The 15,585-nt window shown below is 34.3% G+C and overlaps 1 protein-coding gene and 1 pseudogene across 1 annotated transcript in view; one reads left to right on the top strand and one right to left on the bottom strand.

Annotated features, from left to right (window-relative positions):
* Positions 1-15,585, bottom strand: part of LOC145292051 (dynein axonemal heavy chain 5-like) — a 579,775-nt gene that overhangs the window by 380,983 nt on the left and 183,207 nt on the right. The gene's annotated exons all lie outside the window — the stretch shown is intronic.
* LOC145292397 (5S ribosomal RNA) lies at positions 1,272-1,390 on the top strand (annotated as a pseudogene).

Below are 15,585 nucleotides of genomic sequence, written 5' to 3'. Positions count from 1 at the left end.
TATTACTCTCCAGCAAATATTACATTACATCCTAAAATCTAACCCTGGCAACGTGTTAGTGTCACCATGCTAACAGGAATCTTGTTCAAATCCAGGGGAAATCAATACTAGGATCAATCAGCCTCTAATTTTCCCTGTCTTCATGTGTAGCAAAGGTGTAAAAAAACTGCAAATCCAGGATGTGACAAAAGCAACCTTGCTTTTGACATGTAAGACATTTCTTTGTACGTTTTGCATCAAACATTTCTTGACACAGTTATACAACGGCTGGATCTTGTACGTGCAACAAATAACTATGATAGACAAACAGAACTTCATGCAGATCAGACAACCCTGAGGCACAATCTTTGGGAGCTCTATGCAGAAGTCTGATTTGCTCTACAATAACAACTATGATAATATAAAATATAAAACAACAATGATTTTCCTCATGAATAAGTCATGAGATATAAAAGTTATAGAGGGTCAGTTATGACCTGATATGGTTAGAAATATTATGGAACCACTATTTATCTCTTACTATGAGTAAAATAGGCAACATCTATTCAATTAATGGCACACAATTAATCAGTGAAAAAAGGTATGGTGTTTGAGCATTAAATGATCATTAAATCAGCTGATGGCCCCCCCCACAAATAAAAGAAAAAAATGAAAACAATCTATTTGTAAATATGAAAATGGCAGCTTCACAACTTCTGGACATAAGCTGTCTCATCATCAAAAAGATTATTCAGGGGAGGTAACTTGCATGGATTAACATTATGCATATCTTTTGTGGTTCTTTTGGTTTGTTTTGATCTGAGCACAGACCAACAAAGATAAACTTAATAAAAAGATATCAGTTTCTTTTTATAACTCTGGGTTTGAATGTCATTTTCATCATACACACTTGTCCATCACATTTCTAAAAAAAAAAAAAATAGACTACTTTACTTAATATAGATGATCTCCCTTTTGTCTATTGTGCCAATGATTTACCTCTCTTGTAGTTTACAATAACTGCATCTGAATAGACAAAGCAATTGTTTTTTTACCGCATACTTCATTTTGGGAGGATAAAGGAAAAACTTCACTTGTCATTGCCTTTTGAATGCGGCCTTTGTCTGGACAAGATGCTAAAAAAATTTTTTTTTTTTAAATCATATTTTGCATATATCAGATGCATTCTTTAAAGAACCACCCTGATCTAGATATTAAATGAACCTCCTTTTCAAAACATACTTAGTTTTGCAAAGATATTTCTTGCATCATAATTCAATACTTATATTATTATCCTCAGCATAATCACGTTGACACACCGGTTCCCGTCAGATCACCGAAGTTAAGCAACGTTGAGCCTGGTCATTACTAAAATGGGTGACCAATTTGGGAAGTCCAGGTGCTGTATGTAGGAGGGCGTCGACACCTCCCTGCAAAAAGTTGCAAAAACCCTAACGTCGTCATCTCCCCTAACAGGGATATACATGCGACTGGGGACTGCTTGTGAATTCCATACTCCCATGAAATTTCATCCTTCGGAGGAAGCCAGTTAAACCCTGAATGGGGTTGGTGCTGACTGCACACACATCCTCGAGTTCCTAGGTTCTCTCTATATACAGGTTTATCAGGACAGTTTGGCATGAGGATATCTTCTCCTATAAGTAGACACTGACTAAATATTCAAAATAACATAGTATTGAAACCTCAAATAAAATTACTACACCTACACTAGCTTATGCCTGGACTGATGCACCTTCTCTAAGTGACGTTGCCTATAGTAACAAGACCAAGCTAAATACTCCACCAAACTAAATGGAAGAATTCATAACGTAATTAAATCCTTCTTAAGTAATAGAAAAATCAAAGTTGTCCTCGACGGACGTACATCCAAACAATATGACATAAATGCGGGAGTGCCTCAGGGGTCTATCCTTGGACCTCTATTGTTCCTGATATTCATAAACGACCTCCCTGATAATATTGTTTCGGAGATGGGTATATTTGCCGATGACACCACTCTCTATAACAGATATGAGGGGAAAACAAATGAACACATATCCAAGAAAATGGCAGAAACACTAGAGGATGACCTCCAATCCGTAGTGGAATGGGGACAAAAATGGTTGGTCTCATTCAATGCTGCTAAGACTAAGCTTGTTTCCTTCAATAACTACAAGAAACCTTCTCTACCACCAATAGCAATGGCCAAGAACACATTGCCTGAAAGTACTTCTTTTAAACTCCTCGGCCTAACGTTTACAGGGAATATGAACTGGAATAGATACATTGAGAGCATTGCCAAGGCTGCTGCAAGGAAGGTTGGCTCCCTCTACCGTGCTAGAAAACTACTTACGCCTGCCAGTATCCTATACCTCTATAAGGCAACCATTCGCCCATGTATGGAGTACTGTTGTCACATCTGGGCTGGTGCATCTGCTGCTTGTCTCTCGCTCCTGGACAGGGTTAAAAAAAGAGTCGCAAACCTTATAGGTCCTGAACTGTCATCTGGACTTCAACTTCTGTCCCATCGACGAGATGTTGCATCCCTCTGCCTGTTCTACAAATACTTTAATGGTGAATGCTCTGACGAACTGCAAACACTTGTACCTCCCCGACGTAACTACCCCCGACAAACCCGACAAGCTACTAAGTCTCATCCCTTTACAGTGGAGATCCCTAGGTGCAAGAAAGCCTTTTACTCTAATAGTTTCTTCCCCAGAACTGCGGGTCTTTGGAACTCCCTTCCGGGATTCTGCTTTCCCAACTGCAATGATATGCAGAAGTTCAAGTGTAATGTTAACAAACATCTTTCTACTCTTCTCCCTTCATAATGACCCCGCTAATTAATTCCCTAATAGTAGCCCCCTGCTTCAAAGTGGCACTGTGCCTTGTTTGGGGTGAAAATTGAATAAAAAAAAAAAAAAAAAAAAAAAAATGAATTATTGTCCTGAAATCAAGTAAGACCAAAAGACCAAAAGAAATATGTACACGGGTTGTTCCAAAAGTAAAATTTCACACATTTTTTAACTCAAAGTGTTGAAGAACTACTAAGACGAGAGTGGTACCATTAAAACGAGCGACCTTTTGTGTTCCAGATTTATTTTTCTACATAGTAACCCCATTCTCAATGCACTTTTGCCAGGAATTCAATGATGCACCCCTGCTTCTGATACACGTCCATGACAGGGGTTGATTCCTTAGAGTCTTACACCGTCAATATATGCAACAGAGAGATTAAAACTTTCAGGTCATGAATGTATAAGTTCAGTTATCAAAACAATGCAATTTGCAATCCCCTTTGATCTATTTGGGTGGAATAAAAATAGGAAGCCTTATTTTTGAAATGGCCTTCGCACTATAACATAGTTAACTGAGCAATAAGTGATGTTGTATAGAACACTCTGAGCTCTATTCATCGATTGTCAGCATTTCATTAAAAATATAATTTATCATGTTAAGAATTATGTTTTGAAAATTTAGTTAGGAATTTTAACAAGTATCAACATTCTTTCAGAAATTAGTAAAAATAGAAATATGTTTATAGTTGTGAATTTTAGCTGAAAAAAAATAGAATAAATGTTGGGTAAGAAATGACAGCTGATAAGTTAAGCATACGTGTGATTTAGCGTATGACGTAACAGTCAGCTGATTAGGAATTTGAGTTAGTTAGATCCAAGATTTGAGAGAGTTAGCATCCGAGATTGGAGACGGATGGACGTGCGGGAAGCGTGCACAACCAAAGAGATGGAGTAGGAAGAAAGCGTTTGCAAGCCTTCAAGTATTTGGGACTCAACTGGACTGAAACAAAAGAATAAAGGTATATATTTTGTAACCGGTGAGTTGTGTTATCTGCTCCGAGGGAATGCTTTATAGGGTTTGTAATGCTTTTAGGGCACACCCTACTAAAATAAATAATTCGATACAAGCTTCTGAAATGACAAACGCAACAACTTCATAAAAGGTCACAGAAAAGGTTTATTGAGGAGAATGTGGTATTTTCCTTGGAGAAAGCTAGACTCCGGCACCTGGTATTATCGCGGTAGTTATTCCAGTGGAATCGTCGATACCATAGAGATAACACCGAGGTGGAGAGAGAGAGAGAGAGAGAGAGAGAGAGAGAGAGAGAGAGAGAGAGAGAGAGAGAGAGAGAAGAAAAGGAGGTCCGTTCCGTTTGGTGTCTCTCTGCGTAAGGATGAGTTGTTCTTCTTCAAACCGGATGCTGGCCGATTTCCTTTGGGGATAGGAAGTATCAATGCGCCGTACCCCTGATTGGTCAAGATGTGGCCGAATAGCACAGGGGATAGGCATTGATTCGAGGAAGAAAAAAGTCCCATTTGTTTCTGCTACAGCTTCTTCGTTGCAGCCATCTGAAGGATCCGGGAAATGAACCATCCAACATAAAAAAGTTAGTCCCAAATTAAGGTACTATGAATTGTCTTTGTATTACAAACTGTCCACTCAACAACATAGCAGACATTCATCTAGGCCACGATTACATGCACATCACGAGCAACACAATAAATTAGGGTTCAAATAATGAAGAACCACTATAGACATTTAGTGACACGTATACACATTCAGATGACCCCCCCCCTCACAAGTACATATCTCTGTATGCAGGTTGGTACCCCATTATATAACAGTGAGAGGAAAATTGATATATAGAAAAGAGAGCTGGAACGGGATATTCGAATATCTATGCATCTCGTATAGAGCTCAAATGTTAGCCGCCAGGAATGGTGCTCCTTGATGGTTGAGAACTTCGACTGAGGTAAAATGAAACCAAAAACGTAGCATTGTTTATTGGTTTTTCTTCTGTACACTTCATTTCAGCAAACAAAGTATAAATCATTTCTCTTTTGACGCTCCAGGTAATGCATTGCGTCATGCACTGTTTTTAAAAGTTAATAACTTAGTACAAGAAATTTAGATATGTAAACAAACATTCGATATAAACGAAGTTCAGATAATATTAAAGTTCAAATCATTTACACATTTGATACTCGCTTCACAGGGAAAAAAATCAGAAAACGAACTTTTTTATTTCTTTTAAATCTTCGTGAGCGTCTGCATAGGAATAAAGCAAAACACGACAGGAAGCAAACGATGTTGTTCGAATCTTCTTAGCACGAGAAAAAAAAGATCTAATGTTTTTTACGCCTGACTATGTGACCTTTTTAGCATGACTTTTGACCTTTTCACATATCAATGAGATTTACATCATAGTTACTTTACAAAAGATTCATATTAGACAATTACAACTAATGTAATGTAGCTGGCGTGTTCTTCAATCACCACAATGTATCTGCTTCGTCTGCAAAATCAGCTGATGGAATATCTTTAGTTGCAGTGATGAGGTGGAAGTCAAAGTTTACATCTTTGCTCTCTGTCGTCTTTTTCTTCATCATCACCATCATTTTCTTCTACTTTGTGGTTAAAATAATTCCCCCCCACTCTTTATCTGTGCTTAAACCTAAACGTAGATTCCATGAACAAAGCTTCTTTCTTAGAACTGCACGCCCGTGGAACTCTATTCTGCTTGCCTGCTTTTCAGCAGACTACAATATGGTTGTCCTGAAGTCCAACGTAAACAAGTTCTTGATGAGCCGTTCCATTTAAGTTAACAAATTTACCAAATTTTCATTAATAACGATTACTATATTGTCCAATTGACCACTGTACACTCTTTAACCCTTATCCTCGAGTAGCCTCTGGGCCTTGATAAGTGGTGATGCCTATGCAAAAAAATATCACACCTCAGTATTGTATTTACAAATGCTGTGGTTTAAATTTCTTCTCTGTAACAGTTTTTTGTTCAAGCCTGCACCATCTCATTTGCATATGAGTAATAAGATTTAACATTATTTTTGAGACATGCCAGCATTTAATCAGGGGCAGCTGCCATTTTGCTTTTGTGTTGTGTCTTACTCTCTATACAAATTCATCCCGAAATTTGAGGTAAGTTTCCTTCACACTCTTATTACTTGCTACGAATAGTGACAAGGCATTTTATCACATATTTGGGAGGTGACAGTGCTCTAGTGGTTAATGATATAGACTGACGATTTGAGTGTCCTAAGTTTTAATTCAGTTCCACAAAAATTACTTGCACTTAGGATGTTGGCAACCTTTATGTGGTCCTTCTGACGTCTTTTTAGAACAATGTCCAACTAAAAAAGTATCGGAGAAACCAATGCCAACAATAGAATCTTCAGATTCATATGATATGATGATGATCACATCTTCTTTCTACATAACAGCTTTCATAAACGTTCTTAATAATAGAAATACCGAAAATGCATTGCGACTTTAAAAACCTACTTGGGGCTTTATTCTTTCTTCAGAATATGCACATATACACAAAAGCAACTCCAGCCTTTTCTCCCATAGAGGTAGAAGGTGTGAATCAACTATCCCGAAGCCCAACTTTACTCTCTAAGTGAAAAGAGGAAGTTATTCCCTACTCATTCAGCACATAAGACTAACAGCTTCCTGCCTCAGTGACGTTATTGTTAAGACAAGTATCTTTAACTTTAATTTTAAAATTCCACTCTACTCAGTCTTTAATCTTACATAAAAAATTGCCATATTAATCCTATCTTTACACACCTGCTGTAACAAAACAGAAAAGAAAAAAAAAAGGTTTAACACGACCCAAAGCACTTTTCACACTATGCAGGTGTCATCTCTCCCACTAATAAAAAAACAGTCCTTATATGCAGATCACCAACCATGACAGCACCACAATCTGCATATCTCTTCTTTGTACTGGACAGATTCTGGGTTCAAATGACAGTGGTTCTTGTGCACATCCCATTAGTGTTGTTCACCTATTTATTGCTCGCACGAAACACAAACGAATGGCCGCTTGTTTCTTTGATGATCACCACACCCCCATCTCAATATTATTACAATATTAGAATTACATTCAAAGACTTGCAACAATTTGGAATGGGCAAATATATTAGTAATTACCATTAATTAATTATGTAAGGGGACTTCTAGTTTAGACTAGAATTAATTTGCAGTATCTGATCTCCGTAAGAGAAGGAAAAATACTTCTAGACTAATGAAATTTTTAGAATCAAATGGATTAGGGGCACCCTAGAATGGGCAATGGTCAAAGATACACACCGAAGTCTTTATACTTCCGGTTAAATTATGAGCAACCGTTTAATTTACAAAAAGTTTTCTAAATTTTTTTTTTACAAAGGAGTCACTTCTTATCAAGTCTCGGAGGCTACTCGAGGGTAAGGGTTAATGAGTGTACAGTAGTCAATGGGAACATATTGTAGTAATCGTTAATAGTAGAACTTCGGTAAATTAGATTACTTTAAGGGACGGCTCATCAAGAACTTGTTCACATTGGACTTGAAGATAACCATATGGTAGTCAGTTAGAAAGCGGGAAAACGGAACTGAGTTCCACGGGTGTGTAGTTCTAAGAAAGAAGCTTTGTTCATAGAATCTACGTTTAGGTTTGGGCACAGATAAAGAGTGGGGGAAATTATTGATAATATTTTCAGCTAGAAGAGTATTTTTCGTGAAAGTCAGGCCAGGGTACCATGGATTGGAGCTTATATGAGGACTATGAAAATAATTATAAAACAGGGACTGTGGGAAAGAGGTTCCAGGGAAAAGAAAAGGGCATCCCCAACTAGGCTATAAAGTCTATTTTGAACTCTGTCAATGCAGGATAAGATCTTTCTAGCAGCTTCTACCCAGACGTGGCAACAGTACTCCATCCTTGGCTCTTATACAAGTAGAGAATTGCATCAGCATTGAGATATCTACTGGAGCAGTAGAACGATCCCACCATTTTTTCCAGCAGCCTTGGCAACAGATATGATGTACTTGTTCCATCTCAGATCAGGAGTAAAATTCAGACCCAGAAGCTTGTCAAAACATGGAGCCTCTCCAAGACGAGAGTCGTCCATTTCAATTGATACCAGACAGGGATCAGAGCATTGATGATGTATAGAAGCTTGGTTTTAGATCCATTTAAATCAACCAGCCACCTCTTCCCCTATTGCACCATGTGTTCAAGATCAGAGGAAAGAGAATCAGAGAGAACTTGGTCGTTTATGGCCTTTGAAAGTTTGCCATAGATGGTAGTGTTGTCAGCATAAATGTCTACGAATGATCTTAGTATCAATTACTGTTTATCAATTACTACTCTTATGAAGCTATCAGAAAGAAATGATACATAGTTTTATTTACAAACACATTAAGCAATTGTTTTATTTAAAGAAAAGGTCTTATTCTGTATTAAAAAAATAGTTTATAAAAAAATAGTTTTGCTTATAACTTTTTTATTTAAGCAAAATGTATAAGCAAACGAAACAAACAACTATTAAAATAACAATTTGAAACACAATTTGAAAAAGGTATTTAAAGATATTGAATTGTGTTATTTCTTTACACAATTTGAAAATGGTATGTAAAAATATTGGATTGTGTTATTTTCTTACACAAATGGTATTTAAAAATATTGGACTTTTTTAATATTCGGGTTTTGACGATAGAAATCTTTTGTTCATCATAAGTGATAAAACCGGAAGTCAAAAGTAAAAATCGATTTTAAGTAAAAATATGCACTTAGTTTGTTGCTCATTTTGGTGTATCTAAAATCCATTTGATTTCATGTTTATTTTTGCTCTGATCCGTATTGAACTTTTCATAAAGATAGATTTTCTCTACATTAAACTTGCGTCTAAGTTTTCGCTTGGGTTTAACTAAGATTTGTGCAATAATCATATTTACATATCGTTTTATACCGGTTTGTACATTAAAAGATGCATTCTTGACTCTAAAAGGATCAAAGCTTAACCCAATGATGATGCTCGATTCCAACTCCTTCCTTGTACACCCCAAAAGACTGAAGTATCAATCATAGTACTGAGAAAAGCTATGAAAAATCAAGATAATTTTAATATAGTACATGTAGATGTAGAACAGTTGATTGAGCAAGTTCACAGAAGAAAACAGGAAATTATGGGAGAAAGTGATAAAATCCACCTAAAGGAAAGAAGGATAAAAACCACTCTCGGCCAGAGATAGATTACTTTGGAAATCAATTTCTTAAAGCTGCCTAAACATGCCAATATGCAAAAAGGACGTTAAACTGAATATTCTTGAGGTATAGATCTTTGCTTATTCATTTTATCTAATTGTGGGATTTCTTGTAAACTTTCATTTAATTTATCACTCTCTCTCTCTCTATCTTTATCGCTATTTCTCTCTGTATATATATATATATATATATATATATATATATATATATATATATATATATAGTAAATTATGAAAATATATGGCAATTAAGTTACACAGAATCTTACATACAATAGAAAATCTAATAATATTTTATGTAGATATATGAATTAATTATATATAGTCAATTCACAGACAGAGTGTTCCGCTGTATCACAGCTATTTAGTGCGGCTAAACTAGAAACTACTTCGAACCAGAACTGAAACGTGACCGCCTAAGCAACAGCCAGCGTCTCTAACCATTATGCTATTTGACTGCTGCTAGGATGGATATGTGAAATTACAATTAGCTTAAACATTGTCGAAGCATCTAAGCTCCGTTTGTTTACACAAAGGGCATTGTATTATACGTTAGTGGAAGTTTATTATTTCATTTCCCAATATGCTCAACCCAAGATAAATAGCATTTATAGTTATCCACAAAGACTGTTTTGCTGTATCACAACTCTTCAGTGCGGCGAGACTAGCAACTACTTCAAGCCATGATTGAAAGTCGACCGCCTAAGTGACAGTCGGTGCTTCTAACTATATATATATATATTAACATAAGTAATCTGTAATGTGAACTGTCCATGCATGTGCATTCGTGAAAGAGTTAGCAAACAGATAAAAATCCGATGACTCCCAAATACAAATTTTTCAATTTTAACCTGAAAACGGATTAAAATTTTTCCACATGTCTGAATATTCTATATACCAAATTTCAAGTCGGTAAATCAAAAATACCTTGAGTATATAGGTTGAGGAGTGTCCTCTCTCACACATACAAATTCTCACTTTCATATATATATATATATATATATATATATATATATATATATATATATATATATATATATATATATATGAGGAATAAAATACACGATATATAAAATAAAAGAGAAAAAAAAACGACGAAAGAAAAAACAAATTAAACTCATAAAAAGATCATAAAAAAAAACACGAGAAATTTACTGGTTTTGTTCGGATCAACAAACATTTTCAGAAAAAGTGAAAACAATCCAAACTAAACTAGTAAATCTCTTCCTTTTCCTGAATTTTTCCTGTGTATAATTTTTTTTTTTCGTTTGTCCTTTTCTTATATAAACAGCTACAATATGTGCATGATTATTATTACTTACTAGGATCTTTCACACAAGCTATCATCAAAGAATTCTCTTCGAGAACAACCTGTGGTGTTCCCTTGAGTGGGAGTGGCAACAAGTCTCCCCATATTTCCAGTACTCTCCACCTCTTGCGATAACCTTTGCAAATTAATTTGCATTATTGCAACAGTGGTTTGCCATTGATTTCTCATTAATAGCGACTATTGGTCTTCACTTGGATATGGGTGTCAATAAGCATACCCAAAGTTCCGCTCCTCCTCGCACTCATCCAGCGCCTCCTTATTTATTTGGTGCGGCACCAGTTTTTAGTGAAGCAAAAAAAATTATTATTATTATTATTGTTGTTGTTGTGTTGTTGTTGTTATTATTATTATTATTATTATTATTATTATTGTTATTGTTATTATTATTATTATTATGAGATTAGTTAGTCCTTTATCTACTGGATCATTCTATCCTCCTTAACTCTCTGTTTTATTTGGTGCAGCAAATTTGGTGATGTAAAAAAAGGAGGAAAACAGGGGGGGAGCTAACTTACAATTATATAATTGTACAGTTTTCAAATATTTTACCTCTATAGCAGTTTCTGTATGCCCGGCTAGCACCTCCAAATCATATATATTAGTCTCTGCTCTCAAGGGGTTTCTTTATTATTTCAACCGTTTTTATCCAGGTTAGCATGTGTGTTATTTATTTTGTGTGGCAAGCTTACATCCGAGTGACTGTCGTTTAATTGTTATAAACTTCCATTTGTTGTAATAAATAATTTTGACATAATTCTTCATAAGTTTTGGTTTTGGTATCGATTATAACTGATGGCACTTCAGTAATCTTTTCTTTTTTGGAAATAATTTTATCACGAATTCTCAATAAGTTTTGGTTTCGTTTCGATTATAGCTGAAGGAACTCATATATATATATATTTTTTTTTATAAGTTTTGGTTTTGGTTTCGATTCAGACTGATGCATCCAAGTCATATGAATATATTTTTTTTATTTTTGAAATCGCAACTTTATAATATATAAAAATCGATAGAACATTAACTCTATACATACATATAATAATATATAATATATAAGAAATCTGCAAGACTTAAAATATCATATTTAAGCGTACTTCACAACTGGGCTACGCCAGGCGTCTCTGCTTGCTTAGATAAACACTTTTGCAGTTTTAACAAAACAGCTACAATAATATCAGAGAGTCTCCATTTATGCTGAACATCTACAGAATGCCAGCATCAACATATTACATATAAATGAGTACCCTGTGGAATTTCCACAGGTCCCACTAGTTCTTCTTCTTCTTCTTCTTCTTCTTCTTCTTATTATTATTATTATTATTATTAACTCACTGGAAGTTTTCACACTGGCCACCATCAAAGAATTCTCTTTGAAGACGGCCTGTGATGTTCCTGTGATGTTCTTGGAATGACAACAAATCTCTGCAGATTTCTAGTACTCTCCATCTCTTTCGACAACCTTTACAAATTAATTTGCAGAATCGCAATAACCGTCACTCATTGATTTCTCATTCGTAGTGACCATTGGTTTTCACTGAGATTTGGGTGGCAATAAGCCTGTCCAAGGTCCAAGACCTCTCCGCAGTCATCCAGTTGGGGTCTGGTTAGTATTTTCTCTCCTTGGTCTTTTCATCCTCTTTGATCCTCCTTATTTATTCAGTGTAACACGAGTTTATGATAACGCAAAAAATTATTATTACTTTCTTTTTTATTATTACTATTATTATTATTATTAATATTATTATTATTATTACTATTATTATTATTATTATTATTATTATTATTACTATTATTATTATTAATATTATTATTATTATTATTATTAATATTATTATTATTATTATTACTATTATTATTATTATTACTATTATTATTATTATTATTATTAATATTATTATTATTAGTAATATTATTATTATTACTATTATTATTATTAATATTATTATTATTACTATTATTATTATTATTATTATTATTATTAATATTATTATTATTACTATTATTATTAATATTATTATTATTACTATTATTATTATTATTACTATTATTATTAGTAATATTATTATTACTATTATTATTATTAATATTATTATTATTATTATTAATATTATTATTATTATTATTAATATTATTATTATTATTACTATTATTATTATTACTATTATTATTATTACTAATATTATTATTATTAATATTATTATTATTATTATTATTAATATTATTATTATTAATATTATTATTATTATTAAATAGAAGGTGGTTTATTGAATGAGATAGAATCTTACGGAGGTTGTTCTAATCAGTCTTTTTAACATGTTCATTCAAAGTTTGTGTTAAATCGAAGAGACAGCTAATCATATATTTGCAGACTTTAAGAATATTAGTTGGAAGGCAGAAAACTTTTAATTAAAGTTGTTAGCTTTAATTAGCCTGCAATAAATCTACGAGAGATTATCTGCAGATTGATGCTATAAACGCCATGGGAGGCATCATAAATCAAAGATATGATTCACTTGAATGCAATGGCTAAGTGACAAGCTGACAGGAAGATAAACGGTAAGGAACCAGGGGGTGTAGGAATGTTTGGTAATCTTAATGAGGATACATCATGGCAGAAATAGCATACATTTTCACAGCAGGTTTGGACATTTTTAATTTGCAAGATGGTAACTAGGTGTATGTAATATTACTAGCAGGAGTACCCAGCCCTAGATAGGTTTATAAAATTGAGAATTTTTGTATTACTTGGAATTAACTCTGCTTAGAAAGCCACTTAAGGATAAGGGTTAAAGATTGTCAGGTGGCAGATAAGACAACACCATGATAGTTGGTAATAGTGATAATTGGATAAAAATTAATTATTTCAGACCTTGTTTACATTGAAGTTAAAAATGACCATGTTATGGTCGGCTAAAAAGGCAGGCAGTTCTAGGAAAGATTTAGTCACAGACAGAGAATGGCTGAAATTGTTGACAGAGGTTGCAGTTAGAGTGCTTGCTGTGAATGTTACCCTCTAAAAAATTCCCAACAAGCACTCTAACTCTACCATAAATTGAAGCTCAATCAAGCACCTGGTATGAAAATAACGATAGAGAAGAGATAGACTAGAAAGCTTCTATGAAAAAAAGAGGTAGCAAGGAAGAGAGAAGGTGGGTTGTTTTTTTTTTACGGCATATCAACCCCTTTCAGGTTATTTAATGCCGAATCTGGTGATTTTGAAGAACGATTTTTTAATATAGCATATTTGTTTTTTAAGTCGTATTCTATTTAACCCATAGTTGGGACCCTAACAGGTACTATCACTCTGGGCCAGAGTAGATCTGGGAGCAATGGCAATTAAAGGGTGGCTCCACACTCCCTAAGGCCTGCAAGCTGGGGCCTCACCATCGGATATAGTTTAAGGTCATATCCAGGACCGAAGAGAGAAGGATATTGCTGTTTCGTATGGCAACAGTACTCCATTTTATGACGTATTTAGTTCTTATATAGGTAGAGGATTGTGTTCGGAGGGAAATATCTTCTGGAGCAATAGAATGATGCAACCCTTTTAATAAGTGCAGAAGGAAGTGGGAGTGACGAGGCTAATAATGACACAGTCTGAGGTCCAGAGTGAACCAGGTTCGAATCTAGTTGTTTCCACAGCGTCACTTTCACTTATGGATGTTGGCAACTTTCGTGTGATCTCTATCATAACAACCAGATTCTAGAAACAATATAGGAAATCAATACCAACAATACTATTAAGCTAGTCAATAACGTTGTACCATGTTGATTCATACGAATTTATTCTATAAGTGTAAAGAGTTTGGAATGTATAGAAGAAATATAATACTATTAGGAGAAATACCCATCCTAGGGTGAGTTTATATTTTTTTTTACTCAACTACTAATGAGCGTCTACCTTCCTTGAACTTTCAGTAATGTGTCACTAATGTTGATTCGATAACAAAAAATGTCGAATAAAAACAAAACTAGTGACTGATTTCTGGAAACTCAAAGAAAGCAGATGCTTGTCAACAGCTGAGTAGAAAATAGTACGACAGGCTAATACATGTAGAAATTTAGTGATCCATGTAAATAATGTCTGAATGATACATTTGAAACGCTAAACTTTAAAAAAAAAAAGCACGAAATAAATACTTTAGGATAACAATACATAAAAGATAATAATTATTTTTAATAAATAAAAGTTAAACTAATATAGTTAAACTAATATAGTTAAACTAATATAGTTAAACTAATATAGCACCTAAAATAAGAAAACGCGCCCCTTAAAACAAGATCACTTTTTAATTCAACACATTTACAAAAAAGAGTGAGTCACTTTCCTTCAAAACTGAGCAAAAAGGGAGGAAATAAAGATCAGCCGAACTTTTGTCTGAGAGAAGTCCTGCCATTGGCGAATGAAAACATTAACCTACCACCGGGAATAACAATAAATCTGATTGGTTAGCTAACTAAATTTAACATTGCGTTTATATATAAAAATACCAGCATTGCGTGTATATATAAAAATACCAGTTCGCATTTTAGTCTGACAAGTCTTTATGAAGATGAGAAATGGAAAATTCTTTGTATCTTAACAGCCATGTATATTTTCATAATGTACCATATATATACATATATACACACACACGCACACGCACACACACACACACATTTACTATAATAATTAAATGCATATAGACACTAGTGTTTCATCTTTTCTGGAATCTTCAGTGCAGGATGTCACGATTAACACCAGTCGATAGATTTGAACCCGGCAACACAAGCTATCTCTGGCTCGATTAGCAAAGACCATATCCAATCAGCTACCATTAACCGCGAGAAATCACGTTGAACTTAAATATTTTATTTTTAAATGGTTTTTACGTCAGTCACTGTGAGCTAACCGTTATTTTTGCAGCAAGTCATTATTCAAGCACATCTGATTGAACATGACTGCATTCTTTTTCCCGATTTTGTTGGATAACTTTTCGATTCGCCGAGCGGTCTTTTTTATTTCGGCTGGCATGTTGTATATTATGGCGCCCAGTAGTTGTTGTTGGGCTATATTCTCCTGAAGCGCTTTCTATCGGTGCATCCAATCGTCGTCAAGAGTGGTTGTTGTTGTTGTTGTTGTTGTTGTTGTTGTTGTCGTTGTCATTCTTTCCTTTATTGAGGCTTGGCGTATTTATAGTTTGTTTTATTTTATTTATTTATTTA

This window comes from Euprymna scolopes, chromosome 13, assembly GCF_053919585.1.
Source record: "Euprymna scolopes isolate OS-2025 chromosome 13, ASM5391958v1, whole genome shotgun sequence".
Lineage (NCBI taxonomy): Eukaryota > Metazoa > Mollusca > Cephalopoda > Sepiida > Sepiolidae > Euprymna > Euprymna scolopes.
Note: the sequence above shows the minus strand (reverse complement) of the source record. Positions and strands in the feature narration are given on the sequence as shown.